Source organism: Apus apus, chromosome 1, assembly GCF_020740795.1.
Source record: "Apus apus isolate bApuApu2 chromosome 1, bApuApu2.pri.cur, whole genome shotgun sequence".
Lineage (NCBI taxonomy): Eukaryota > Metazoa > Chordata > Aves > Apodiformes > Apodidae > Apus > Apus apus.
Window position 1 is genome coordinate 77,397,608 of NC_067282.1, and position 23,982 is coordinate 77,421,589.

At 39.2% G+C, this 23,982-nt stretch overlaps 1 protein-coding gene and 1 long non-coding RNA gene across 2 annotated transcripts in view; both read left to right on the plus strand.

The window, feature by feature from the left end:
- CD96 (CD96 molecule) overlaps positions 1-23,982 on the plus strand; it is a 95,564-nt gene that overhangs the window by 26,430 nt on the left and 45,152 nt on the right. The gene's annotated exons all lie outside the window — the stretch shown is intronic.
- The window catches only part of LOC127389154 (uncharacterized), a 28,626-nt gene continuing 6,674 nt past the window's right edge, over positions 2,031-23,982 (plus strand). Inside the window, exons 1-2 of the long non-coding RNA XR_007890562.1 lie at positions 2,031-2,804; positions 17,164-17,318. This is a non-coding gene — a long non-coding RNA (uncharacterized LOC127389154). The remainder of the gene's footprint in view (positions 2,805-17,163; positions 17,319-23,982) is intronic.

Sequence of the window (23,982 nt, forward strand, 5' to 3'; positions counted from 1 at the left end):
TTTTTTTTTACAAAGCAAGTTCAGGTTTACTTTTTAAATGTTGAAAATCTCATACAAAAGGCTTTTGTGGTAGGCAGATCTTTATCACTTAATGGAGACAAAAACATGGTTTCAGTAAAAATAAAAATGTAAACCTTCAGTTGTTCATTTTTGGTTTGTTGGTTTTTTTAAGATATTTTGCAGTAAATCTGAAGTTGATGGTATTTGTTCAATTCATTGTAATTACTAGAAATGCTTCATCCATTCAGAAGCTTTCATGATACCCCCAGGCACTGCTAAGCCTTAACATAAGCTGTTTTTCTCATTATCTTTGATTTTTCTTTCACATGATTTCCCCTTTTATTTTCTCTGAATGTCTAGTTTTTGTTGCTAAAGTGTTACTTTTTTCACTTGAAAAGGTAACAGCAAAGCAATGGTGTTTCAAGTCTATTACCTGAATCTCTACTGTCCAATTCTTACATAGAACTAAGCTATTTCTTGCTAAAATTATGTTGCAAGTTTGCTACTGAACAAGCTTAATCAATCAATAGTTCCTGTTTGAAAGAAATAAATTATGTTGTGGTATGTGATAATCTTGAGTTTTCTCACCACCTAACAGAAGGCTCAAACTGAGGTGGGAGTGTGGAAATAGAGGAATTGACAGGTCCAGACAGATGAACAATTAAATTGGTGTACTGAGGTCTGTGGCAAGGCAATAGAATAAGGTAGGATATGTGACTGGAATATAAAAATCTTACATGCTGATTTAAAGTGTCCCAGGAGAGGTGCTGGACAGATACTGTGTGGAAAATGAGCAATACTCTCATTACAGCAGATGAAGTTGCTTATCAGTGACCTAAAACATGGAAATATGGGAAAATGAGCCCAGAACTATTTGAAAACAGGAAGATAGGTATATAAATTTCTAAAGCAAAATTCTATTTATTTTCAGAAAATACTTTTTGAAGCAACCTCTGGTCAAAGAGGAAGAGGCTTGACATGTTGCAAGGAGCAAAATGTAGGGGTTTTCAGCAGGAGGTCCTGTGATCCTAGATTGCAGCCTGGCTGGTGGTGCTGGTGAACCCTACAAGTTGCACAAGTCACAGATTTCAAATGTCGCCATTATTCAGCCACATCTGTAGCGTCACAAGTGGCAAAATGGCAATGAGAAGTGGATACGCTCATGGTACCTCTCACTTTTGTTTTGCAGCCATATTGTAAAATGTTATTTTGTATTGGTGGTTATTTAAGCAATTTCACAGAAAAAGCAAAAAAAAATTGCTCTGCATCTTGGGTTTGGACAGAAAAGTTGCATCAGCAAATGCTTAAGCAGATGTGAAAGCATTGTTAAAGAAATAGATCCCAAGGAGAATCTGATTTCAGTTTGGGGTAAGTTCACATGTTTGTTTTGGGATTACTTTTTTTTTTTTCCTTCTGGATTCATTTCTTCCCTTACCATCAATAAACTGCAAACTGGATGATAGAAAAAAAGCTGGGTTGTGAGTGGTAAATAGGATTATTGAGTAAGTACCAGTTGTAGAATCTACACTGCTGACACACAAGCCAGAAGACATATCTTGACTGTACGATTTTATTTTTATGTTCAAAGAAGCAGCAGTTAAAATTGTTATCACTGGAGTCTGAGCTGATCGTGTTTGATTTGGAAGTCACTGGGATGCAATAAACAGGAAACCCCAGGGTGCCATTTTACTAAGACAGTTTTCAGAGAGGATCCACAGTTTCTGCTGCAAAGCACTGTTGATTTACACATTTTCTTGTCCCGTGTTTTGGCAAAATGTATCAGCTTGTGCTTCTTAGCATCAACATATAATACTTGACTTGCAAACAAGCTGCTTGACAAGTACTCAGCCACAGGAGGCTTGGAGATTTGACTGAATAAAAAAGACTTTCGTTTCACCAATTTGTGAACTGGTGCTATCCCTGCCATGGTCATCTGCAATCACTCTCTAACCCTTGCTCTTGGTTCTTGGATATTGAATCTATTCAGCTTGTTAGCTTTTTCCAAATTCCAAGCAATGAAAATTAAAAAAAAAAAAAAATTCAATTTCCATGAAAATGCCTTAAAGGGCTCTCAAGCTCATTTGTGCTCTCATGCTTGAAATTCATCTTTTCTACATGCAACACTGGTATATTTTCCCTCACTATATAGGTCTTTCAAAATGTTTCCTTTTTAAAGAAAAAAAAAAAGAAAAAAAACAGCTTACATTTTTTCCTTTGGAGCCTTCTTGTTCATAATGAGCTTATGGATAAGTAACACAGACCCATCTAGAAATAAAATTATGCACTAGGTTCACTGAAAAAAGTAATTACATTATAATCAAACTGTCACTTTATAAGATAGTGGGAGATGAAATACAGCATAAGCTGACAAAAGAGGAGGACAGCTCACTCTTTTAAATATTATCCATGGCACAAAGCAGTGAAGAAACTCTGAATTACATACAGTGTCACCAGGAAAGCTCTTGGAGTCAGGGAGGGGGATCACAACACTGAGACCAGAAAGACAGAGATACTTGCTTTTGGTGGAGTGAGTGAACCTTCAGCTGTCTGCAATCCAAAGCACACACAGGCTACTACTGTCAGTAGACTGACAGCCCAAGGGTGCTTGGACACCTAGTGAGAAACACTGACCTGTGATTAGCAGTCACACTGAATTTGTGCATTATATTTTGCAGGGACCTGAACTCTGTGCACCTGTGGCAGTTATTCAGTTACCATCCTTGTTTGCTTCTGCTGAAGCCTTTGTGCCCCACTGAGCTGCCAGCTTGTATCCAGCAGAGGCTGACTCATATCTCAGGTTAAATGTGAGTAAATTGGGAAAACCTGAACTTGTAAGGGGTTGTATTTGTTCGTGTCTTCTTGTTTCCTGTGGCCTCTTCAACCTGCATTGCCTTAGCGTGAATGGAAATGCCTTGGTTTGAGGGGGCACTCAGCCCAGTGTAGCCACAGAGTAAATGGTAGCACGGAGGTGGGAGTGTTCAGTCTTCAGGCCCTTGTTGTGTGAGCTGTTGTCAAGTAAAATCCTTTTTCCTTCTCAATGTAATTTCTTCACAATTTGAATCCATTTCCCTGCTTTCCTTTTTCTGTCAGCTGTGGATCCTTTACACAGTGGCCCTGGTAGTTATCCTTGCTCTGAGGCTTGAGAGCAAAGCCGGTGGCAAGTGTTGGCCATGAATGGGGGACACAGGGAGAGGAGCTGGTGATGTGATTTGGGATGCCTGCCTTGCCTTTCCAGCAGGGGTCAGTAAGGGGGCAGGTGGGTGGCTGAAAGTTTATTCTCATGTATGGACTGAAGCTGGTGGAAGATTGGCAACCAGGAGAACCGCTTTTGCTGCCAGTAATGCATCTAATGAAAGAAATTTGTTTTCATACAGGGACTTCATTCTGGTAGCTGAAAAAAGCTTAAGGTTCAGCTTCAGGGTTGAACTTTGTGTTTTTGTAGTCCAATTTTGTTTCTATTCTAGAGATAGAAATGGTGACATACTGGGAGGTCCGTGCTGTGGAAGTGGCACAGCAGATACCTTTATTCAGTGTCTTGCTTTTCTCTTTTCATGCTATGAATACAGTGACAGAGCAGCACAGCATGTTGTACTGGCTGTGCATGGTGTTAATTTCTATGCACAGTGGATAAGACTCACTTTGTGTATTCATGCCACATATCTATCTGGCAGAGTATTGTGAGGCTCAGGAAGATGGTAGCTGGAGGAGCCCACTGGAGACTTCCCAGTACTGCAGCTTGCCTTTTTTCACATTCAAATCTCTAATTTGTTTAAACACAATTGATTTTATTTTTCTAAGAAAGAGGTAAAGATTTCAGTTCCAAGAACATGAACATAAAATGAAGCTTCATCAAAAAGAAGTAATAATAAATCCTTGTCCAAACATGTATGTAACTATGTAGTCTCTGTTTTGACAGAAATATCTCTTGGTGGAAACAGCTTTTGGTTGTAGCCCTCTCCTCCGATAAAAGTAACTGTTTCAAAGCTACTTTTAAACTTTTGTCACCAAATTTCAGAACAAGCAACCCCACTTGCAGACTGCCAACAGTGGACTTCTGATAAGCTGTAAGTTATGTATTAAAAGTCTCATGGGTTTAAATTTAGCATCATCCTCATTTCATATTATACTGCTGTTGCTGGACATAGATGTGATTAAAATGCCATAGTTTTCCTCTCATTAGGTTCATACTCCTAAAGCCACCCTTATCGTTCAAGATACGTAAGATGTCTTGAATTAAAAATAAAAATACCCCAAACCAACAACCTCAAACCAAAACAGAAAAAGCCGTTATTTTCATGACAGAAAATGCAAGTAAGGTTTTCTTGGCTTTGGTTGTGCAGATACATTCCTGAGGACCCACTGGCCTGTTGGGCATAACAGAGCTATTTGAAATAGAAACTGCACTGATCCCAGTTTACTGGGTAGTCTCAATTCCCACCTTGTTGTTCTGTTGCAAGGATGAGGGCAAAGTTTCTAGTTCATCTCCATGAGCATCTCGCTGCACACAGCAAGACTCACTGTTGAAGCCCTGTAGTTGCAGCAGAGTCGTGGGAGGAATTTGTGCTCCCTGGTGTATGTGAATCCTCAAGAAAGGTGGAGGATTAGCATGTACCACTTTATTCACTCCTTTTGGGACCCACTGCCCTTCTGGCTCTGTCTAGCTGGCCTCAAATTGACCTCAAGTTGCAACAGATGCTATGGAAAAGACTTCTAAATAGATCAGACAGTGCTCTCACATTAAAAAAATAATAATAATTAAAAAATATCTCTAAACAGCTGAGTCTTGAGTTAAGTTGTAAGGGTCCAGTTTTGGTGTAGGTAAGCTCATGGTTTCCACAAGGAAAGCTGAATTGAAGAAGGTGTATAATAACCTTCTTTTAGAAAGCAAACAAACCCCTTTAATCTAATATTGCTTAGCCCTAGCACAGAAAGATGGAAGGCTTTTATTTCTCCTGCTCCTAACCGAAGTTCATACAGAGAAAATGTGTTGGTTTTTTTAAAGCTAACAAGCAGCTTTGGAGATAGTGTCAAAGAATTGTCCATACAATATACTCTCTGGCTTTTGACATAGCCTAAACTGATCATCATTAGAGTCCCATGAACAACTACATCTTTCTGCTATTGAATTTTCTTTGCCCTGTGTAGATCACACCAATGCAATAATTTAGTTCAGATAGATCTGACACTGTAAGGCTAAATACTATGTTTTGAATGTCTGCAGCAGATGCTGCCTGGTGACTTAAACCCTAAGCATGGTAAAGAGGAAAATACAAATTTTACCTTAAAAATGTTTGATTTGGGGTTTTTTGGTAGGTGGAGTCATGGAGGTGTGTAAAGACAAAACGACCCAGGTGGGCCGGGAGCAATGTTCTTGGGATGTACCACAGTTACAAACGATAGTAGGTGATGAAGCTGACTCAGCCTGAAAATCAGGGTAGCAAAATGACCCAAGTGATTAATAACATTGCATATATGTAGTTTTTGAGTTTTATTGTTTGTTTTTTTTCTCCCCTTTCTTCTGTTGCATCCTTCAGCTACTGTGCTGAGTGGAAAACACACATTTATTTGTGAGCTGATCTGTTACGATTTATTCAGGACCTGATGATTTTTCCTGATGCTGAAAGGAAGAAAGATACTAGAGCATTGTATTGCTTTCCTGCAGGGGTTAGGGCACAAAGTCTCTGGCACAGCTTGACACTGAGGTATAAGGGCTAGGCTCACCCAAAATACATTAACAGAGCAGGATTATTTGCCAGTCATTGGACCCATTTGCTCTATTGCTTTAGTTGAAGGTGCCATAGGTCCCTCAACTGTCACCAAAGGTCTGTGCTTTTCCCAGTAACCAGGCCTGCATGCAGTAGTTTTTTTGAAAACTGAAACTTGCATCCTCATTTCTGAAATGGCTGAGCATCTCTGTCTCTGTGGATACTGTTGTTCTCCCTTTCTGTCTCCACCCCAATGGCGAGATACAATGTAGGGGCACCATGACTTTGAAACTAGTTTATTGTCCATTCTCCTTACAAGAACCCATAGGAAGAGTGGTGAGGCTTATACCTCACATAGTTTCTTTCTTTTTTTTTCCTCTTCAAGCATGCTGAGACTGAGGAAAATTAATATCACACTTCTTATAAACCTGTCCTTGTGGCTGATGCAAACCCTTCTAAAAGCATGTCAAAACAGCTTGCTTAAGCATGGCAATATGCTAAAAAATAATGATGTTGGGTAACAGGACAAACTCGCATGAAGATTTGTATGAAAATAGCTTTGGCTATTTGTAAATTCAAGATTTTAAATAGAATATCAGCTCAGAGGTGTGTGATGAGGTTTGATTGTGAAGAAAACAAAGACAGAAGTTTTAGGAATCAATCTCTGATGTATGTAAAAAAACTCCTCTGTGTAGTATCTTTTCTCTGTCTGCAAGAAAGAAGCCTTCCATGTGATCTCTGCTCTTCAAACAAAGGCAGCAAAGCTTGTTGACCTGGAAGAAATAAATCACTGGTCTTAATAGAATACTGGAATGAAATATGCTCTAAAATCTAACTTGTGTGGGCCTAAGACAGTTGGCAGCTTTCAGGTGTACAAATGAGAAGCTGCTTATTTGCTAGTTTATTTTTCTGATGTAATTATCCACATATTTGTAGAAACAGATTATTCCATTTTTAACTCTGTAGATTAAAGTGGGAGCTCCTAATAATCAGGATTTTTGCTGTCTCGTTGTAAAGTGCCAATTGTTTCATTAGGAGCAATGTGAGCTCTTTACATTCCTGGCCTGACTTAAAATGGATATGTAATGCAAAGCAAGCACAATAGAAAGGGATCTCCCAGTCCCCCTTAATATATTTGATGAAGAAAGAAAACTCTTCCATTAAAATACTTAGTATTAAGTTCAGCTAAAAAATAGAGGCTTAAAAAAAATACGACTTTTTTTTTCACATGGCCCCAGACTTTCTTGGTCCTGTTGGCTAGCATTGTCACTGAGTTCACTGTAATGTAAATTCCATTAACACTTGAGTTCTGACCTTAGAAACAAGTTGAAACCTAACCACAACAACATTTAACCTAATTACTTATTTTGTTAGGACTAAATCTATTTTTCTAGTGGAGTCATTGTGCTGCATGCAGTCACATCAGTGCTGGACCTGAATACCCTTGTAGAAAGTGGCGCTCCCCTAGAGTTTAACGTCTTCAGCTCTGTTCAGAAGCCTGTGCTTACCCTGTCCTTACAGTTACTCCAATGCAAACTTATGTGCTTTGTCCTCACAGCCAAATCTGAGCAAGGTGCTGGGATTTGTCTTTAGTTATCTGTATCAATGTAAAGGCAAGAAATTGTCTCAATCCGAGACACGTATGTAATTGCTGTCTGGGTTTGGTTTTTGGTTTACATTTCCCCTTCCTTCAGTGCTATTAATTTATTTGATGAACCTCATTACGCAGCCTTTTCAAACTGGCTGCTTACCTCCTGTAGCCCCCCAGCACCGGCTTGCGACACCTCTATGCATGATATTTACTCTTAAAAGCATGATTTGCCCTTGCATACCCCAACAGATCATTTCAAGCACAATCGTTACAAAAGTGGAAATATGATAAACAGAAAGTTAGAGAAACTTCAGACATCAAAAATAAAACAGAGTTTACTCAGAGGTGCAGAGTCTCAAGGGAGATTTTTATGTACAGAACATAAATCTAGCAAGTTGCAGTGACTAAGACACACGGGTGTCAAAGCTCAGGCAGAGTGACTTGCTAGATCACTAATAACATAAGCAAATTACACCCAAATATGGAACGGCAAATAAAGTCAGAGCTCTGCCCTTGAAAAGTTTTTGCACATTAAGCACCATAACCTTGAAATTAATCTTTTCACCTTTAGTGTCCTCATATCTATTGCAAGTAAAGTTGCTACAATAGACACTGAACTATCTTTCATGCCAATGTCCTTTGGCAGCCATACTGTGAAGATGCTGATGAAAGAAGAGAGGTCATTTTATAAGCTGATGCATAAGATGAGTGTTGCTCTGATCATATCAAAAGGAAAGGTGTGTGGCTTGATTTTATGGAAGCTGCCAACAGACTTGGTTGGAAAAAAACAGAGTATTCTGAAAGATAGCCTCATCTTTTTCACAGTCAGCCTAGTTAAAAAGCTGATTGAAAATCAGCTCAGAACAAGCTTTATCCCTGAGGACATGATCTTTGTCCAGGCTTCAAGCAATGCTTTTGAAGCATCAAGATGTGTAGACTGTGATCACGGACTGAGACTGAGAGCAGACAGCACCCATATTAAGCCTCTCCAGGAGGCATTTGAGAATGAAAGCATGAACTGATTCAGCCTTTATTTGTCCTACAGGTAACTGGGAAACATAGAGCAGTTTATGGGCTTTCCGTCACTACGTCAGATCTGAGAGTCATTGGCATGGAAATGAAATTTCAGGTTACACTAATAAGAAATACATCATGAGGACACAATAAGTATCCAGTAAAATGCATGAGATTTTTAATTGGCCTCTGTAGGAAAGATCCTGACTTACATGAGCCATGATGTCCTTAAGGTTCTGCACCAGTGAAGGTTCAGGTAGCAGCCAGAGAAAGGTGAGTTTGGATGGTAGAGTCACCAAATTAATAAACAAGGACAGAAGACGACCAATAGCAGAAGCACAGTGTTACTGGTGTTGCACACATTCCCAAATGAATAACCATAGTGAAAACCAAGCAAAACTGTGTCAGCGCCTTCCTGAAAATCTCCGCAGTTAGCAGCCTGAAGTCTCTCAATATTTCTTGTTGGCAACACTCTTCTTCATTTCCAGCTGCCACTACATGCAGGTGAAAGCCTGTTTCAGAGCTGAAAAAGGCTGGGTCAAGGATGGGACTGACAAAAAGGTTGTTCTCTGCTAAAATGTATTGCCTGTGCAATAGGCACATGCATTTTCCCCCTCTCACCTGTTAGTCTCATGCATTTGTACTAGCCCGAAAATGGTGCTCCTATTGTTATTAATTTCTTGTTCCAATAAGGCCAGTCAATAGTTTTCAAACCAGTCTGTGTCCACAGCTCCATGGCTCCTGTTGCCTCTTCCCAGCCTGGCCTGACACATCCTCTGTGGATGCAGCCTCTTCCTCCCTTAGGTTCAGGTTCTGGGCCCTCTTTGGCTAGCCCACTTCAGTCAGGAGGTTTGACTGGATACACTCCCCTGCAGCCTAAATGACCCTGTGGCTCTGTGTCACATCCAACAGGCACTGTTGGCTTGAAGCCAGGCTGGCTTTGAAATTGGAACTTTTGCTTGGCATAGTTTAAGCATGCTGATTTTTGAGATATCACTGCCTGGAATAACCAGCTCTGTCAGGCTCAGTAGGTAAACTGGAGGGACCCTGTCCTGAATGAAAGTAGAGGGGAAAGAGGAACTCTCATATGTATGGGGGGAGCTGAAGGATGGAGCAGTAAACCAGTTCCCCAGGTCTACAAAGCCTGATAACAGGGTTGAGATACTTTCAGTCTCTTTTCATAGCTACTTAGAAAAACAGATACTTTTTTTCCAGAATACCTGTTGACCTGGCTTACTTGTGGCAGGACAAACTGTTTTTTAAGCATGAAAGAAAAGAATATGATTTGCAGCTGAACTTGTTAAGGACTGAGCTTGTTATCTGCTAGTTACCTTATTTAACATTTTTGGAGGTACTGTTGTAATGTCTATGGAAAGGACAGATATGTAACAGTCAATCTGACTTATGCAAATGAGAAATGGGAAAATGGGCTTAGGTAATGGGTATGTCATATATATCTCTGAGTTATGAAGTAGGGAGTTATGAGAAAGGTCGGGAGCCAGACACAGTGATTGCTCATGACCTTGTATTCATCATCAGTCCCTTCTCTAATCCATTTGTGTTGGTCCTTTTGCACTTTTGAAAAACACACCAATAACAGCTAGAAATGGAGTGTAGAGAGGGCTGTACCATGAGCTAAATTAACTCATAATTCCCTGGTAATTCTTCCCTGTGTATTGGTGTTACAGTGTCAGATATGGTGTATATTCAGATGCATTTCTCCAAGGAGAAATGAGGCAAATAAGTGATCATTGCATCGTGTAATCAAATAATTGTTTTCAACCTGCTGTATATTACTATAGATGGCAAATTGCCAAGAGGCATTCACACAGGGAGAGGATCAGCATGTGCATGAGAGCTGCCACAGCAAAGCTGAACTCTTACCCCAGAGCACAGTATAAATAGAAAAAGGGTGAGAGGGGGCTGTGTAAGAAGACCAGCAATAACTCCAAGCTGCCTTAATGCTGTGACTTTCCTTACTGGATTTTGTGGTTATCTTTCCTGGGCTGCTGATCTGAGATCATGCTCTGCCTCCCTGAGGAAACCTGCTGTGATGGTTGTGTTCCCTCTGCTTATGGGCTGTGTGTTCAGGCTCCCTATTACAAACCTGGGAAAGGTGATGGCTGTAGGGGGCCATTTATTAAAGGAATAACTCTTGCTTAAGGTGTTCCTGTAATAAAAGAGTTCAGATGGGGGAGGTAAAGGGCAGAGATCCTGGCTGCAATTTACAAAAAGGAAGCTGGGCCAGTAAAAAGCATCCATGTGTAGGCTTACACACATCCATGTCTCAGGAATCGATCTGATATATAAGGACATTAGTTTTGGATGCCCATAATGCCTATCACAGATATCCAGTGCTGAATGGTTATCAGAGAAATAGCTTGGGATAAGTATGCATTTCTAATGTTTATACCATAAACATATGGTGAAGAAGGAAAAACACAATAGTGAGGAAAAAATACAATGATTGCACACATTTAGAAATGTAAATGTTTTTTGGTGATTAATGGGCAATTGTGTTGTATCTCTTGCTGTAGTGTGCTAATTAGGGGAATCTTTATAAGCCTCTGAAATTCCTTAGATGTAACAATATCTGTTCGTTTCTGCTGAATTTTCCTTCATTGGCTTTTCCCAATTATTTAACAGCAGGGAGTACTCAGAGAACATCAAGTAAATCAAAAAAGTTTAAACAGCATGTGGATGGACACACACTCAAATAGTTCTGCATTTGAGAAATAATTTTTCAGACAAAATTATTGAACTAATTAACCATAATTGCTGAGTAACTTTGTTGCATTTGTGTTTTACAGTTTATCTTGCTCAGTTAAACATCCTCATAATCAATAAATTGTCTCTCAGGTCTCACTAAGAGGTATAACATTAATAATTATTAACTTTGTCTACATGGGAAAAACCTTGAAGTTTAATTTAGGATTAAGAAAAGTGAGAGTATTCAGCTCTACAGGGATCATCTTGTTCAGTGTCAGTTATTAAACAATTAAGAAAGTGTGGACTGTCTTTGAAATGAGCTATTCTGTGTGCTTCTAGAGAAAAAGCTGATTATGAAGATCTGGTGCCTAATATTTAGCAGTGGGTTCAATAAGTGAGTGATCAATTTTAGATATTATTTTTAAGTTTAAAATAACAGGAAAGCATGACATTCCAGGAAAGATTCTTTTTGTGATTTTTTTCCATTACCTTGTTGATGGTGGCCTGCTACTGAGTATGATTTATCATACACAGATGTTGATATACAGAGGATATGAAATAGAGTACCCTTCTGTGAAGTTCTGGTTCAACAAACCTGTCACTTCACATCTCAGTTCTGCTTTGTTATAAAACTGTGATACTGCTGTCACAATCAGTGCAACTTGTCTGACTAATAGAACACTCTGTTTAGTGTAAGACTTGTAGCATATGCACAGTCTGTATCTGAACCAGTGGAGAAACAATCCAGATTAGTGTAGCATGTACAATCCTGTTGTTCTCAGCTGTTGCAGACATGGATAGAGTGGTTTTTTTAAAAAAAAATCAAAACCAGAACAAAATTTAAAACCTCCTATCATATTGGAATCTTTGTAAGGAGGATGTTTGTGTGGAGACAAATCTGTTGAACAAGATATATGTTTGCAGTCTGGATAGCAACATGACTATTGCAAGGACCTTTGTATCAACGTTGTCTCCATTTTTATTGATTGTCTTAAACTACATACAAAACACCCAACTGTTGAGGAGATGGTGACCATTTCTGCATCTGTAGGAACTATTTCTACTACTTCCAGTACCCCATCTGTGCAGAACTTGGTCAATTTTGCAGTAGGAACTTCATGGTGAGTCCCTGGGACAGCTGGATCCCCACCTAGGATTCTCATCAGCACTAAAGCACAGAGATTGCTCTACCCATAGTAGGGATGTACCTGGGGGAACCTAGCATTTTCCAGAATTCTCTCCTGAATAGCTCCTGAGAAAGTTATTCACATGTTTTTCTGTGACAGGAATTAGGAGTTCAGTCAACACCATGCCTCACATCCATCTTTTCTCTTATTAGTCCACTGATTCTTCTGTGCAGAGACTATTCAGGGATCTGCTTAAATCCTGGAACCCAAGGAATTAGGGACATAAATGTGCTGGATGTACAAGCAAGCACAGACCTGATTACATGACAATTACAGTTATAGAACAATCTTAAGTTTCTTCCTCATATCTCACATATAAATTAAATGCAATAGCTCTTACTGCACAGTGCACATAACAGCAATTTACAATGTGTGTTTCCATTCTTGCAAGTGCCCCAGGAAATGGTAGATGCTTGCCTCCAAGCTCACACATCAGGAATGCCTTCATTTCTGTCATCACTAGCTAAAATCAGTCATATACATCACCAAACTGAAGCTGAGTATATCCACATGAAAAATATTGTTGCCTGCTAAAAGCACTGCTGTCCTACCCTCTGTAAACTGAAATGACAGAATCTTCTTAAGCTGTGGGTTGAATTTCAATATTAATTAAATAGAAGCAGTAATGTTTTCCAGAATATTAGCTTATAAACTTAACACTAGCTATTTCACCTTTCATTTCTTGTTACTTGTGACACTTAAGACTTCTGTAACATTAGCAGTTGTTTACAATGGTTAGGTTGGTGAATAAAAAAAATTAATAGAGCTTTTTCTGGTAAGAAAACATTGGAAGAAATTATTTGAAATGTCTTGACAGTTAAAGTATCCAACTTATGGTGCTTCGTAAAATGTTAGTAATCGTTCAGTATTTTTGATCTCCAACTTCATGTGTCAGAGGAGTAAAAAGCCAAGCTAATGTTAAGCAGAAAAATGAACGTGTAGAAGCCACACAATTCAAATTGACGTTTTCTACAAACAAAGGCAACTCTACACTGTTCAATAATTGAAAAATCCCTGTGGCATGAACATACATAATGATGGGCAGAGAAAATACTTAATCCTCCTTGCAGTGTTTGTTGTGGGTTTCGTGACTGGAGCTTGCTGAATTATTAATTGGAAACAGTTCTTATTGTGGATGCATGTCCTTTTTGCATTCAGAAGTCAAGAGATCATGTGGTTTAGTTAGAAGAAGAGACTGATATTATGCTCGTTGGGTCATCTCCAGTGCTCAGATACATAGTGTTGAGATAAGAGAGTAAAACTATCCCTTCTTAGAATCACATTGTAGCTTTTAAAATTTCAGTTTTCTCCCTAATGACATTTAGTCAGTAGTTTATCATGCAATTAGGTGCCATACAACTTTCTTTTCATCCTGTGTGCTTCTCAGCTTACTATATGAACTTGTTGCTCCCTAGTTTCATACCGAATCTGGACATTCATCTGTCTGTCATTCTCTGTTCATGGATCTTCACACACATTTAGTGATGCAAGTGCACAAAAAGAACTGAATGCAAGCTGCAAGACTTCACCATGGTGGTGTTTTCCCAGCTAGCCTCTTAACCAGTTCAAGGCTTTCTTAGAGAGCCTGAAAGACAGCGAAATGTCTCTGGCAAGTATACATGGTTTCTAGTAATCAGTCACTGCCATGTCTGTTCAAACTAGTAATTGAGAGCTTTGCTTTATTAGACCACAAACATTTTTGCTCAGGTCACATGCTTTGGAGCACAAGTTCCTTATGGAACAAGGAAAATTTATAGAAATTTCTTTTTAAAAGCATTGGGATCTAGGCATCAAGCAAGCTATCCCAGTCAGCTACTGCCCAGCTAGTCTCCAAAGCAATGAATCATTCCAAAAACCTGGTCCCTTACCTAGTTCTTTGTGACCAGCATCTCTGATGAAGTACAGCTAGGCTGTGACCATCTTATACATGGAGAGCACATTCAGTCAGCCAGAATTGTTGCAGGAAAGGGGAGGAAGTCTCATACTTTTGGCTATAATGCCAGTAAAGGGCTTAAGTATGTTCACCTCTTCCATTTAATTTGTAAATAAATGGGTTACAAAGGCCACATTCTTGCTTTGGGTACAGTCTTGTAAATCATAAGCAAACCATTGACTTGAGAGACAGAAGCCTATCCACAGGGTTTTAGTAATTCTTGTGTGTAACGTGTTAATATTTTTTCTTAGCAAAACATTTCTAAAAGGGTATAAAAACTTCAACCATTAAATTTCACTGAGCTCTCTGCAAGACTTTTTTTTAAATTATAAATGCTTATTTACTTTGGCACATTATTGAAAGCAGGAGATATAGACACAATCTAGAGTGCCTTGAGAACTATATGCTAAATTGCATCAATCTGCAATGTACCTGAATTTCCAAAAGAGTTTTTATGTTATTCTCATGCAGAGGCAATGAACAATATGGAGATTCTGTAATTCTTTGGATGTGAGGAGGGAGAATTCTCCATTTCTCCCAATACTTTTTAGAATTTGATAAACCTTTTGGGGATTGTTTTCTATTATTAGCAACAAAGTTTGGTAGTTAAGAAAGGGGAGACAAGGTAAGCACTAATAAATCTACATGCTGTAAATTTGAATGACAGCTATTGAAAGACTGGTATTCTCTAGGGGTGGAGAAGAGCAAGTGCTAGAAAAAAAATATCTAAAACCCCAGGTATTTCTTTTTAAGCTCTTAACATGCAAATAAGTTCCTTCCAGGTTGTGTATTCCCCACCGGTTGTACTTCAATTTTCTGGTCTCCATTTTACAGTACGTTAAGTATGTTATGTCAGATTATTTTCCTTGAGACAAAAATCACAGATAGCTGCTCATGTACACAATGAAGCTGGCATGTACAATATATATGGACTTCAAAGAGAATATCAAATAAAGGATAGAAGCGGGAAAGAAACTTCAGCACTTGGAGAGTGTAAAAGCTAGCAAAAGATTCGTGAGAAGTTTCAAAAGAAAGCTTGAATGGTTCAAGTAATTTAAAAACAACTAAAGTAATTGAGAAATGCAGCCTTTAGTTTAATCTGACAAAGGAAAATATTTGTACAATAAAATGTTACTTTTCAATATGTGAAAAAGGAAATGACCTCTTCAAGCTGCAGCTTCTTCTGTTTTTTACAACCATCCTAAGTATAGTTTTATTTATGTGAAGTTAAATTAATTCCCTTTTTTCCCTCCATTTATGAATGAAATGGTTGAACAGGGGAATAATTGTTTTCCAGACCTGATGAGCTAACAAAAAATAGGCAGGCTCACCCTTGGTTCCGACAACTCATAGGCGAAATCCAAGTAGACTTCTGTCACGGTGGAGAAAACCTATAACTCTTCAGTTGTGCTGGTGGCACCTTGCCACTGTGAGATTAACTACCTGGGCACAGTTATCTGCCTGAAAACACACTCCTTGACATATTTTTTGTTTTCTCATCTCATCATTCCTGCAGCTTTCTGTCATAAACACCATGACCAAGGGGTGTGGGGTGGCTCCTCACAGGGCTACTTTCTGAGAAGCTTATTCTTGAGGTTTTCTTGTTTCTGGACTTTCTGCTCTAGGCATTGAGTTCTCACATCCCCAGGGGTTTTCCCCATCCTCAGAGCATCACTGCTGGAAAGGAGGAGAGGTCCTGGGGTCAGCTTCCTGAAGTTAAACACCACAAAAAAACACCCAATAGAAAACCCCACAAGAGGGACTTTGTACCTGAAAACAGTGGTCTGGTATCCTGCTGTATCAATCTGTTTCCTGTGTAGCTCCTAAATCTTTTGTCCAGTGGCAAGAAATCGAAGATAAATATGCAAGTACCAGGGTCCATATAAATTTGTGAACATAGTAGCTGAAGCTGCCTCATAGAGGAACATAAATCCAATAGAGAGCCACATTTAAAAGAGTAAAAATATTAAGGTCCAGTTGCAATAGCACTGTGTGCCAATACCAATTATTTTATATATGTCAGGAATGTCTTCTGAACACCATAAATCAATCCTCTAGATTGGTAGAAGGAGAGGAAGTTTGGTCAGAAGATGTCAAAAGATACCAGACTGCCATAACTCATAAAAACACCTGCTTCACATCCACAGGTGGATCATTTCCAGAGGTAAACATCAGGATAAAAGAGTAATTACCTGGGCTTTCTTGTTGAAGAGGAAACACGAAATATTTTTATATATTTTTTTTTGTCATCAGGAAGCAGTAAAAGAGAGATCCAGCCTCTTGCCTGAAAGCATTCTGCGTTTGTATTCAGTGCTTCAGTCAGTGCTTTTGAAAAGGGAGTTTAGTTGCCATGGAGAGGGAATTCTCCTCTCCCCTCCCCACCGTCTCTCTTCCCCCCAAGAAAGCAGTGAACAACAGGACTTTCTTCACCTTACCCTTGCAGCATTTTTCCGCACTGTTTCTAGGCACCAAAGCTATTAATTCCCATTTTTGCCATTTATGGAGAAGCATAAAACGTAGGAAGATGAAGTTGCAGATCCTAAGGTGAGGACACTACAGGAGATTACCAAGTCTAAATGCTGACCTGAGACATGTCCAAAAAAGCTGCAGATAAATCCATGAAACAATACGCAATAAATCGGTTGCCTTTTTCACCATAGACAAAACCTACTGAAAGTGTCATGTGGTAAATTCAGGTGCTGGTGCAGAAAATGCCACATTTTCAAAAACAGGACTCGAAACATACTCAATGCAATCCAAGGGTGAACTAAAGTGATAGCTTTGACATACATTTGGCCTGTGTGCAACAAGTTTTTTGGAGATCGGCACATCCCTTACAAAAGAGGACGTTATTGAATTCTCATTGTACAGAAAATTCTATTGATCCTTGCAAGCAGATCCCAGAGAGATGGCATGAACTGGAGCAGGCCCTTGAGACTGTATTTACTCTGATGGGTCTTCAGAAGGGGTTCATTCAGGATTAGGATAAAGGCATGTTATTGCTTTTCTCTTGCTTTCTTGTAGGGTAAATGAAAATTCCTTTATCTTCAAAACCGTCAGTGCAATGACCCTCACCAGAATTAATACAGCTTTTACGGAAAATATGACTGTAACTGCACCATGAGGAAAAGGGGAAAATAAAGAGAAAAAGAGGACTGTAAAATGATGCCTTCTGAGACGTAAGTATAGCACACAGCGTTCCTAAAAAAGGAGGGGGAAAAAAGGTGCATGCAATTTTTCTTGAAAGGAGGATTAAGATACATAATTAAATTTGTGCAAGAGACAGTTACAAATTTTTTGAGTCAGGCTTCAATGTTTTCTTCAAACAAATGTTATTTTCTAAAAAAATCCTTACAGGACATGTATCAGAAAGTGATTTTTTGATTGTTTTCCCCCTGTTCAGGGGAAAATTTAACTTCAGGAAGTGGTTGGAGCTGCAGCTTTCCTGCTGCAGGAGAATACAGTGTATCTGAGACATGTTTGGGTCAGCTGTTTAATTCATTCATTACTCAGATTTTTTACATATAAATGAGTGCCGCTTCAAGTCTTAAAATTCTGACTTTTTACCAAAGCCTATTTTTTAAGCAGTTGAGCTTTATAACAAGATATGAGTCTAAGGCTTTGAAGCAAAAAGTTATATGAATAAACAGGTTTTACATAGCTCTACAAGTTTTGTACGTATGAGGCATATATGGAACAAGAAAATTAAGGCAACACCTTTCTTTTTTTAAACACTATTGCAAATAAAATGATTGTTTATCAATAAATACATAATGCACTATATAAGCTCATTATAAACAGTGGGAGCTGAATGAATTTCAATTATGCAGACCAGCAATAATGTGCCATCCATTATATAAATCAAACCTAGGCATAAGCCTGTAAACTTTCGATGCTTCACTGATTTTTACTGCCATACGAAATGGAAAACCATATAGAACAAGGCAAATTAAGTATCTATTGGGGTGAAAATGCAATTGGAAATGAATATCCTCCTGGAAGCACATTCACAAGCCAAATGCCTTGTGAGATTTTATCTTCCATGCTCAATGTGATGATATTCTTGTGCGTAGATGGTTAAATTAATTTTCCTTTATCAGCATAAAAATGGAGCTGGCCAAAATAGATTAGAACTCCATAATATGTTGGATTCCATTTTATTTAGATGAAGAAGAGGAAAATATTTCATTTCAGACTGGAATGGTATTGAGCAGAATAAATTATTTGGTTCAAACAAAGAGATAGTGCTTCCCTGGGTTTGTTTTCTTTTGCTGTTGCATGAACAAAATGATCTGTAAATTCATGACAGGATGACGATTTTCTCAGTTGTAAAACAGTGAAAAGAAAATAAAATGCTTTCTCCATGGTCAAATAGAAACTTCAGATCCTCATTTTCTAAAGGATTTTTCAGTTTCTTGGGGTTCAGTCATTCATTTTGTGCAGTTTGAGGCCAAGGTGGGTTGAGGTGATCTGTGTCCTGCAGGATTATCCCATAAATTAACTCATCTTCTAAGCAAATGCAAAATGCCCCTGTCTGTTAATAAAACCTAGCTTGGATAAGAGGATAGGTAGTTGACTTCAAACAAGCCAAATCAACTTGTACTGTTAACATGCCATTTCTTAGTAATATTACATTTGCCTTTTTTAGCAGTAATTTCAGTTCACCTGTAACTCATTTCAAGTAGGGTCAGAGCCACTGGCCCAGGGGTGCCAGGCTTGTCCCTCTGCTAAACACAGGCAGGGGGCCAAAAGATGCTGTCCTCTCTTTGCAGTCCCACTTACACTCATGAATTGGTAGCCCACTTCATGGTGAGTTAGAAAAATAGTAAGAGAAGGGCAGTATTTTTGTTTGTTTTCATTTTCTAATTACGTTACTTTACTTCTCTTTGTCATGTAAGTGTTCTTTGAGGTTGGTTGGATTTAAATTTTTTTTCTTGAACCACAATGCTATGGAGAATTATTCAGCCTTCAGCTATTTTTTATGAAAACTTTTGAAGAAGACATCTAGCCTGTGCCCTAGTTTCATGTTTCAATGACAAAAATACCTTTAAATAAAATACCTGCCGTAGAAGATTTATTTTGATGGTTACTTCTAGTTTCAGTCAAGTAGATATTCTGTAATGCAAAATTCAAGCACTATTTAATCAAACTGGTGATAATTTAACCTTAAATTGAGATTTAATGGCTTATTTTTTATTTAATTGGTTATTTTTTATGTTAGGTATTTCACTGTACTCCAATATATCAGGTTTAATTCATACCTCTTTCTCCTTAGTGTTAAATATACAATACTTTGTGTGCTGTGCTGAACTTTTTGGCCAATGTGCCCTTCTAATGGCCAGGACTCACTTCTCTTTATACCTGTGTGGTGTAAACCTCCCAGTGGTAAACTGCATTTCATGAGTCTCTCAAAGGATGATGGCACCACATTTCTGTGCCTAAGCTTCCCATGGACCGGAATGGAAATCTCAGCTGTTCAGGAGCTTGGTAGCTAATCTCTGGTCACAGCACCTCATTAGGATGGAAAATAGCTTCTTCAAACTGCATTTAGTAAGACAGGTTTATCCTGAAAATGCCTTTAATAACTCCAGTGTTACTGCTCATTGCTAAGTAGCTCATGGAGTACTACAGGGACAAAGCATTCCTTTGTCATCTACTGTAGGTGATCCTGCTCTGGCAAGGGGGAATAGAATAGATGAGCTTCAGAGGTCCCTTCCAACCCCAACAACTCTGTGACTTAAGGGTAAATGGGGCCTCCTAATAAAACACATATCCCACTGTGTACATGGTGGAAAACAGATGCTTTATCTCTAAATGTTGCAATGTCATCTCCATGCAAGACCATCAAAATGGTGGTGAGATGTCTTCACTGTTATGAAAGGGCTGGCTTTGTTAAAATTCAGGGAGATGGACATTAATTGTCTTAATGAAGGGAAATTATTCCTTTAGAATGTGGGATTTTTTTTTTAAAGTATAGAGGAAGTAGATATTTTCTAGAAACTGTTAGACTAGACTGTTTATTAAACAACAGAAGAAATTAGTTTAATATAATGTGTAAGCTAAGAATATGGAAACTGAGGTTTGTACACTGTGATCCTGTATTTAGAAGTTTTGTGTGTCATAATTGACCAGATGATCCTGCAGATCCTCTCCAACCTGATATTCTGTTCTATAATTGCAACTGTTAGTAGCTTCTTATACTCCATACCAGAATTCTTGTGTGCACAACAGTGTGCCTGACTCTTGGGTTTTTTTATAGTTATATCAGCTGGTTTTGTGAAAGATGTTATCTTTCCTTTCAGATCTCACTTATATCTACAGATCACCATGTTTCTAAGAAACAGTTGTACCTTCTTAACTGAGGCATATCCTATTTGGGCAACCAGATTAAATGAGAGAGAGAGAAATAAATAGTAAATAACCATAATTCATTAGGTATCTATCACCTGATTTTACCAGTAATAGCAATGTCTTTGAGTAAATTTAGTAGACTAAATCTGGTTGAAATAATTGTCAAAATAAATTATTCATTTTGAGTTCTTTGTGGTATAAATCAGATATTTCAGTCAACACATATGTTAGCAGAATTTTAAATGCCAGTTTCAATGCATAATCTCTATATTTGTGGGAGGAGAAATAAAGAAGAAGACTCTGAGGCACCAAAGATGTAATATTTAAAATTAGAGTTCACTTTAAAAAGTAATCCATGGAAAAAGAAATGGACAAAATCCCCACGCTTCCCTTCCAACCCCCAGACAACCCCCAAGTGGAGAGTGGAAGTGGTATCTATTGTGGTAAAACATTCCTTGGGCTCTCTGTGTTGGAGGAAATGAAAAACCATTAAATAGATAATAGAATAAAAGTGCAATGAGATGTTCAGAGAATCCATCAATAAAAGGATGGCAAGCAATTGCTAAAGACAGCCCTTTCTAAATGCAGCTTTATTGCCAGAAGATGGGAAATTGAGAGAGAATTTGCAAACAATTGAATTTATGGTAATGGCATATAAGCGTATTGTACCACCAAAGCAAAGCACAGAGCAAATATAAGAGACAAAATACACCAATGTCCCATGGAAACCCTTACATTTTGCCTATTATCTCTTGGTACTGCAAACTGTAATATTCTGATATTAAAATCAAATACATTGCAAAATGCATTAGCAGGCAGTGACTGGGTGATACTGGGCTCTGTGTCTGCTTTAAGGTGAATTGTTGGACTAAAAGTGACCCAAGGTGTGAGCAACGAGGATCTTGCTCCTGTGTACTCAAGGTAGTTTTGTTTCTTAGCTTCAGTGGTATCTGGACAATCTGATGATCTTACCTTGGCAGTTGATGGGTAAATTACCTCAGGATAAATTGAGTCAAGTTGCATTTTAAACCTGTTTGAAAGTGCACTCGCACTAGGTCTATTGAACCAGCAGAGATGACTGCTAAATGACAGGCAGGAAGAAAATAATTAACTGACAGGCTCAGAGATGGAGCTTCCCAGTAACCAGATAAACTGGAAACAGGAAAAACAACTTCTGTCGCAGGTCACAGATAGCTCTTTTGAACAAAGGCTAATAGGGCTAAAACACTGTGGTTGGAAAACCACAGGCACCAGGAAACCCATAGACTTACAGACAGACTGCGCTCGGCAGACAGGGCGGCCTTGAGGGTGGGATGGGGAAGGCTTTCCTGTAAGGCATGTTTTGATTTTTGTGTGTGAAGAAATTGCTGGCACATTTTCAAAGAGGTTATTTATACATGTTTTGTTGTGTTGGGTTTTTTTACTCCATGTCCCCACCTCGTGGATCCAGCAGCTTGCTTCAGCAGCTGTGCCAGCCGGGTGATTTCAGGGGCTCAGCACGTCCCTGCTCCTGCCCCGTCCCAGCTGCTGCCCCCATATAACTGACCCTGCTGCGCTGTGTAGCTGGGCCAGGGAATGCCACTGCTTGAAAAGCAGCCTGGGACTTTTACTTGTTGCTTTGGTTTCGAATGTGTAACCCCTGCTACAGTCAAGCAGAGTCAGTGAGAGGGTTCTGATGGGATTTAGTAGGGTGGGAGAGGGTGCTCGGTTCAATCTTTTTTTTCCCCTTTGACCCACCTTACATGCAGCATCGTAGGTGGTGAGGGGCAGCACTCTCCTTTCACCACAGGCTCATGGCTTGTGGTGGTACCAGGCTGCGAGCGCTCTGTGGTGCTGCCAGACTGAATCCATTCTTGCCCCTGCTGCCTTTGGCTTTCAGGTGGATTGATGCTCTTCCCCAGTCATCTGACACCAAGCATGATGTTCTTTGATGCATCCGTGAATGGGGCAGCAAGCACTGATGGGGTTACCTGACTGCATTACTACTGCTTGCTGAGTTGAGAAGTTGAGAGTCTGCAGATAATTCAGATAATTTTTATTTTTGCCCACAGAATCACCAAGGCTGGAAAAGACCTTTAAGATCATCAAGTCCAGCCTAGGACCAAAACCACCACATCAGCTGGACCATGGCACTAAATGCCACATCCAGCCCTTTCCTGAACACCTCCAGGGATGGTGCCTCTATCACTTCCCTGGGAAGTCCATTCCAATGTCTAATCACCTTCTCCATGAGGAATTGCTTCCTAATATCCAACCTAAACCTCCCCTGGAGCAGCTTGAGGCCATGCCCTCTTGTCTTGTTACTAGTTGCCTGGAAAAAGAGCCCAGCCCCCACCTGACTACAATCTCCCTTCACATAGTTGAAGAGAGTGATAAGGTGCCCCCTAAGTCTCCTCCAGGCTAAACAACCCCAGCTCCCTCAGCCTATCCCTATAAGATTTTTCCCTCTAGTCCTTTCACCAGCCTTGTTGCTCTCCTCTGGACCTGCTCTAGCACCTCTAGCTTCTCTGTGAAGCACTGAGAGAATGGAGGGTTTGCTAGATTTATGTTCTATAGATTTTTTATGTTTTTTTAAACAGTGCTTGGAAATGGAGCAAATGGTAATAAAATAACCCAGGTCAGTATATGTCATTCAGAAGGACCTGCTGTCCCTGATATGGGCATAGAGCTGAGCTAAAGTTCAACTGAGCTGATTTTTCTGTAAGTCCTTTGTAAGGACAGAACTTGCAAACATGCTTTCCATATGAAAAAGTCCAAGCTTGGAGGAACAGAAAAGCAAAACCATCTTTGTAAAGAACTGTTAATAATAATTAAAGATCCAAATTCTATTCATTTCTTCCTGGGCCTAGCAAACACCAAGGATGGAAGATGAAAGGTTTTGAAAATGGTAGGAGGTTGCTACAAGGTAATCAGCAGTGAGATACTTGCTGGCATTTAGATCAGTAAGGCACAAGAAGAGCCCGAAGAAATTAACTGGAGGAATGAAAGTAAGTTGTAGCAGCCCTTCTCAACCTGGCCATGCAGAGACCAGACCTTGGGGAATGTCATTAGTGCAAATAAAAGTGTGAGAGAAGGTAGCTGATGGCCCTGCTGAAGTGTTGGAACAAGCTACTTCCAGGCAAACCATCCCTAAGCCAAGCCTCTATTTTAAAGACAAAGCCTTGAAAGTTGATGGCTTGGGCAGTAGCATAGCCTTCTGTCTCTTTCCCTGAAAATGTTTTCTGAAAATCTAATTAGCATGTATTACAGTGTTGCTGTTATTAATGACTCTACCTTACCTGAAGTAAAATATTTCTGATTCATAGGAGTTTTTTTTGTTTTACATTGTTTCACCTGAAGCATAACAATTGCTGGATATCTGGAAAGCACATAAATGATGCAAACAAGGATTCAAGTACCTTTGAGACATTTGCCTTTAATTGTGGAGGAATGGCATCCCCAGCTGCAAAAAAGTTTAATCCTCTGAAATGCTGGTATTACTCATTAGCATCT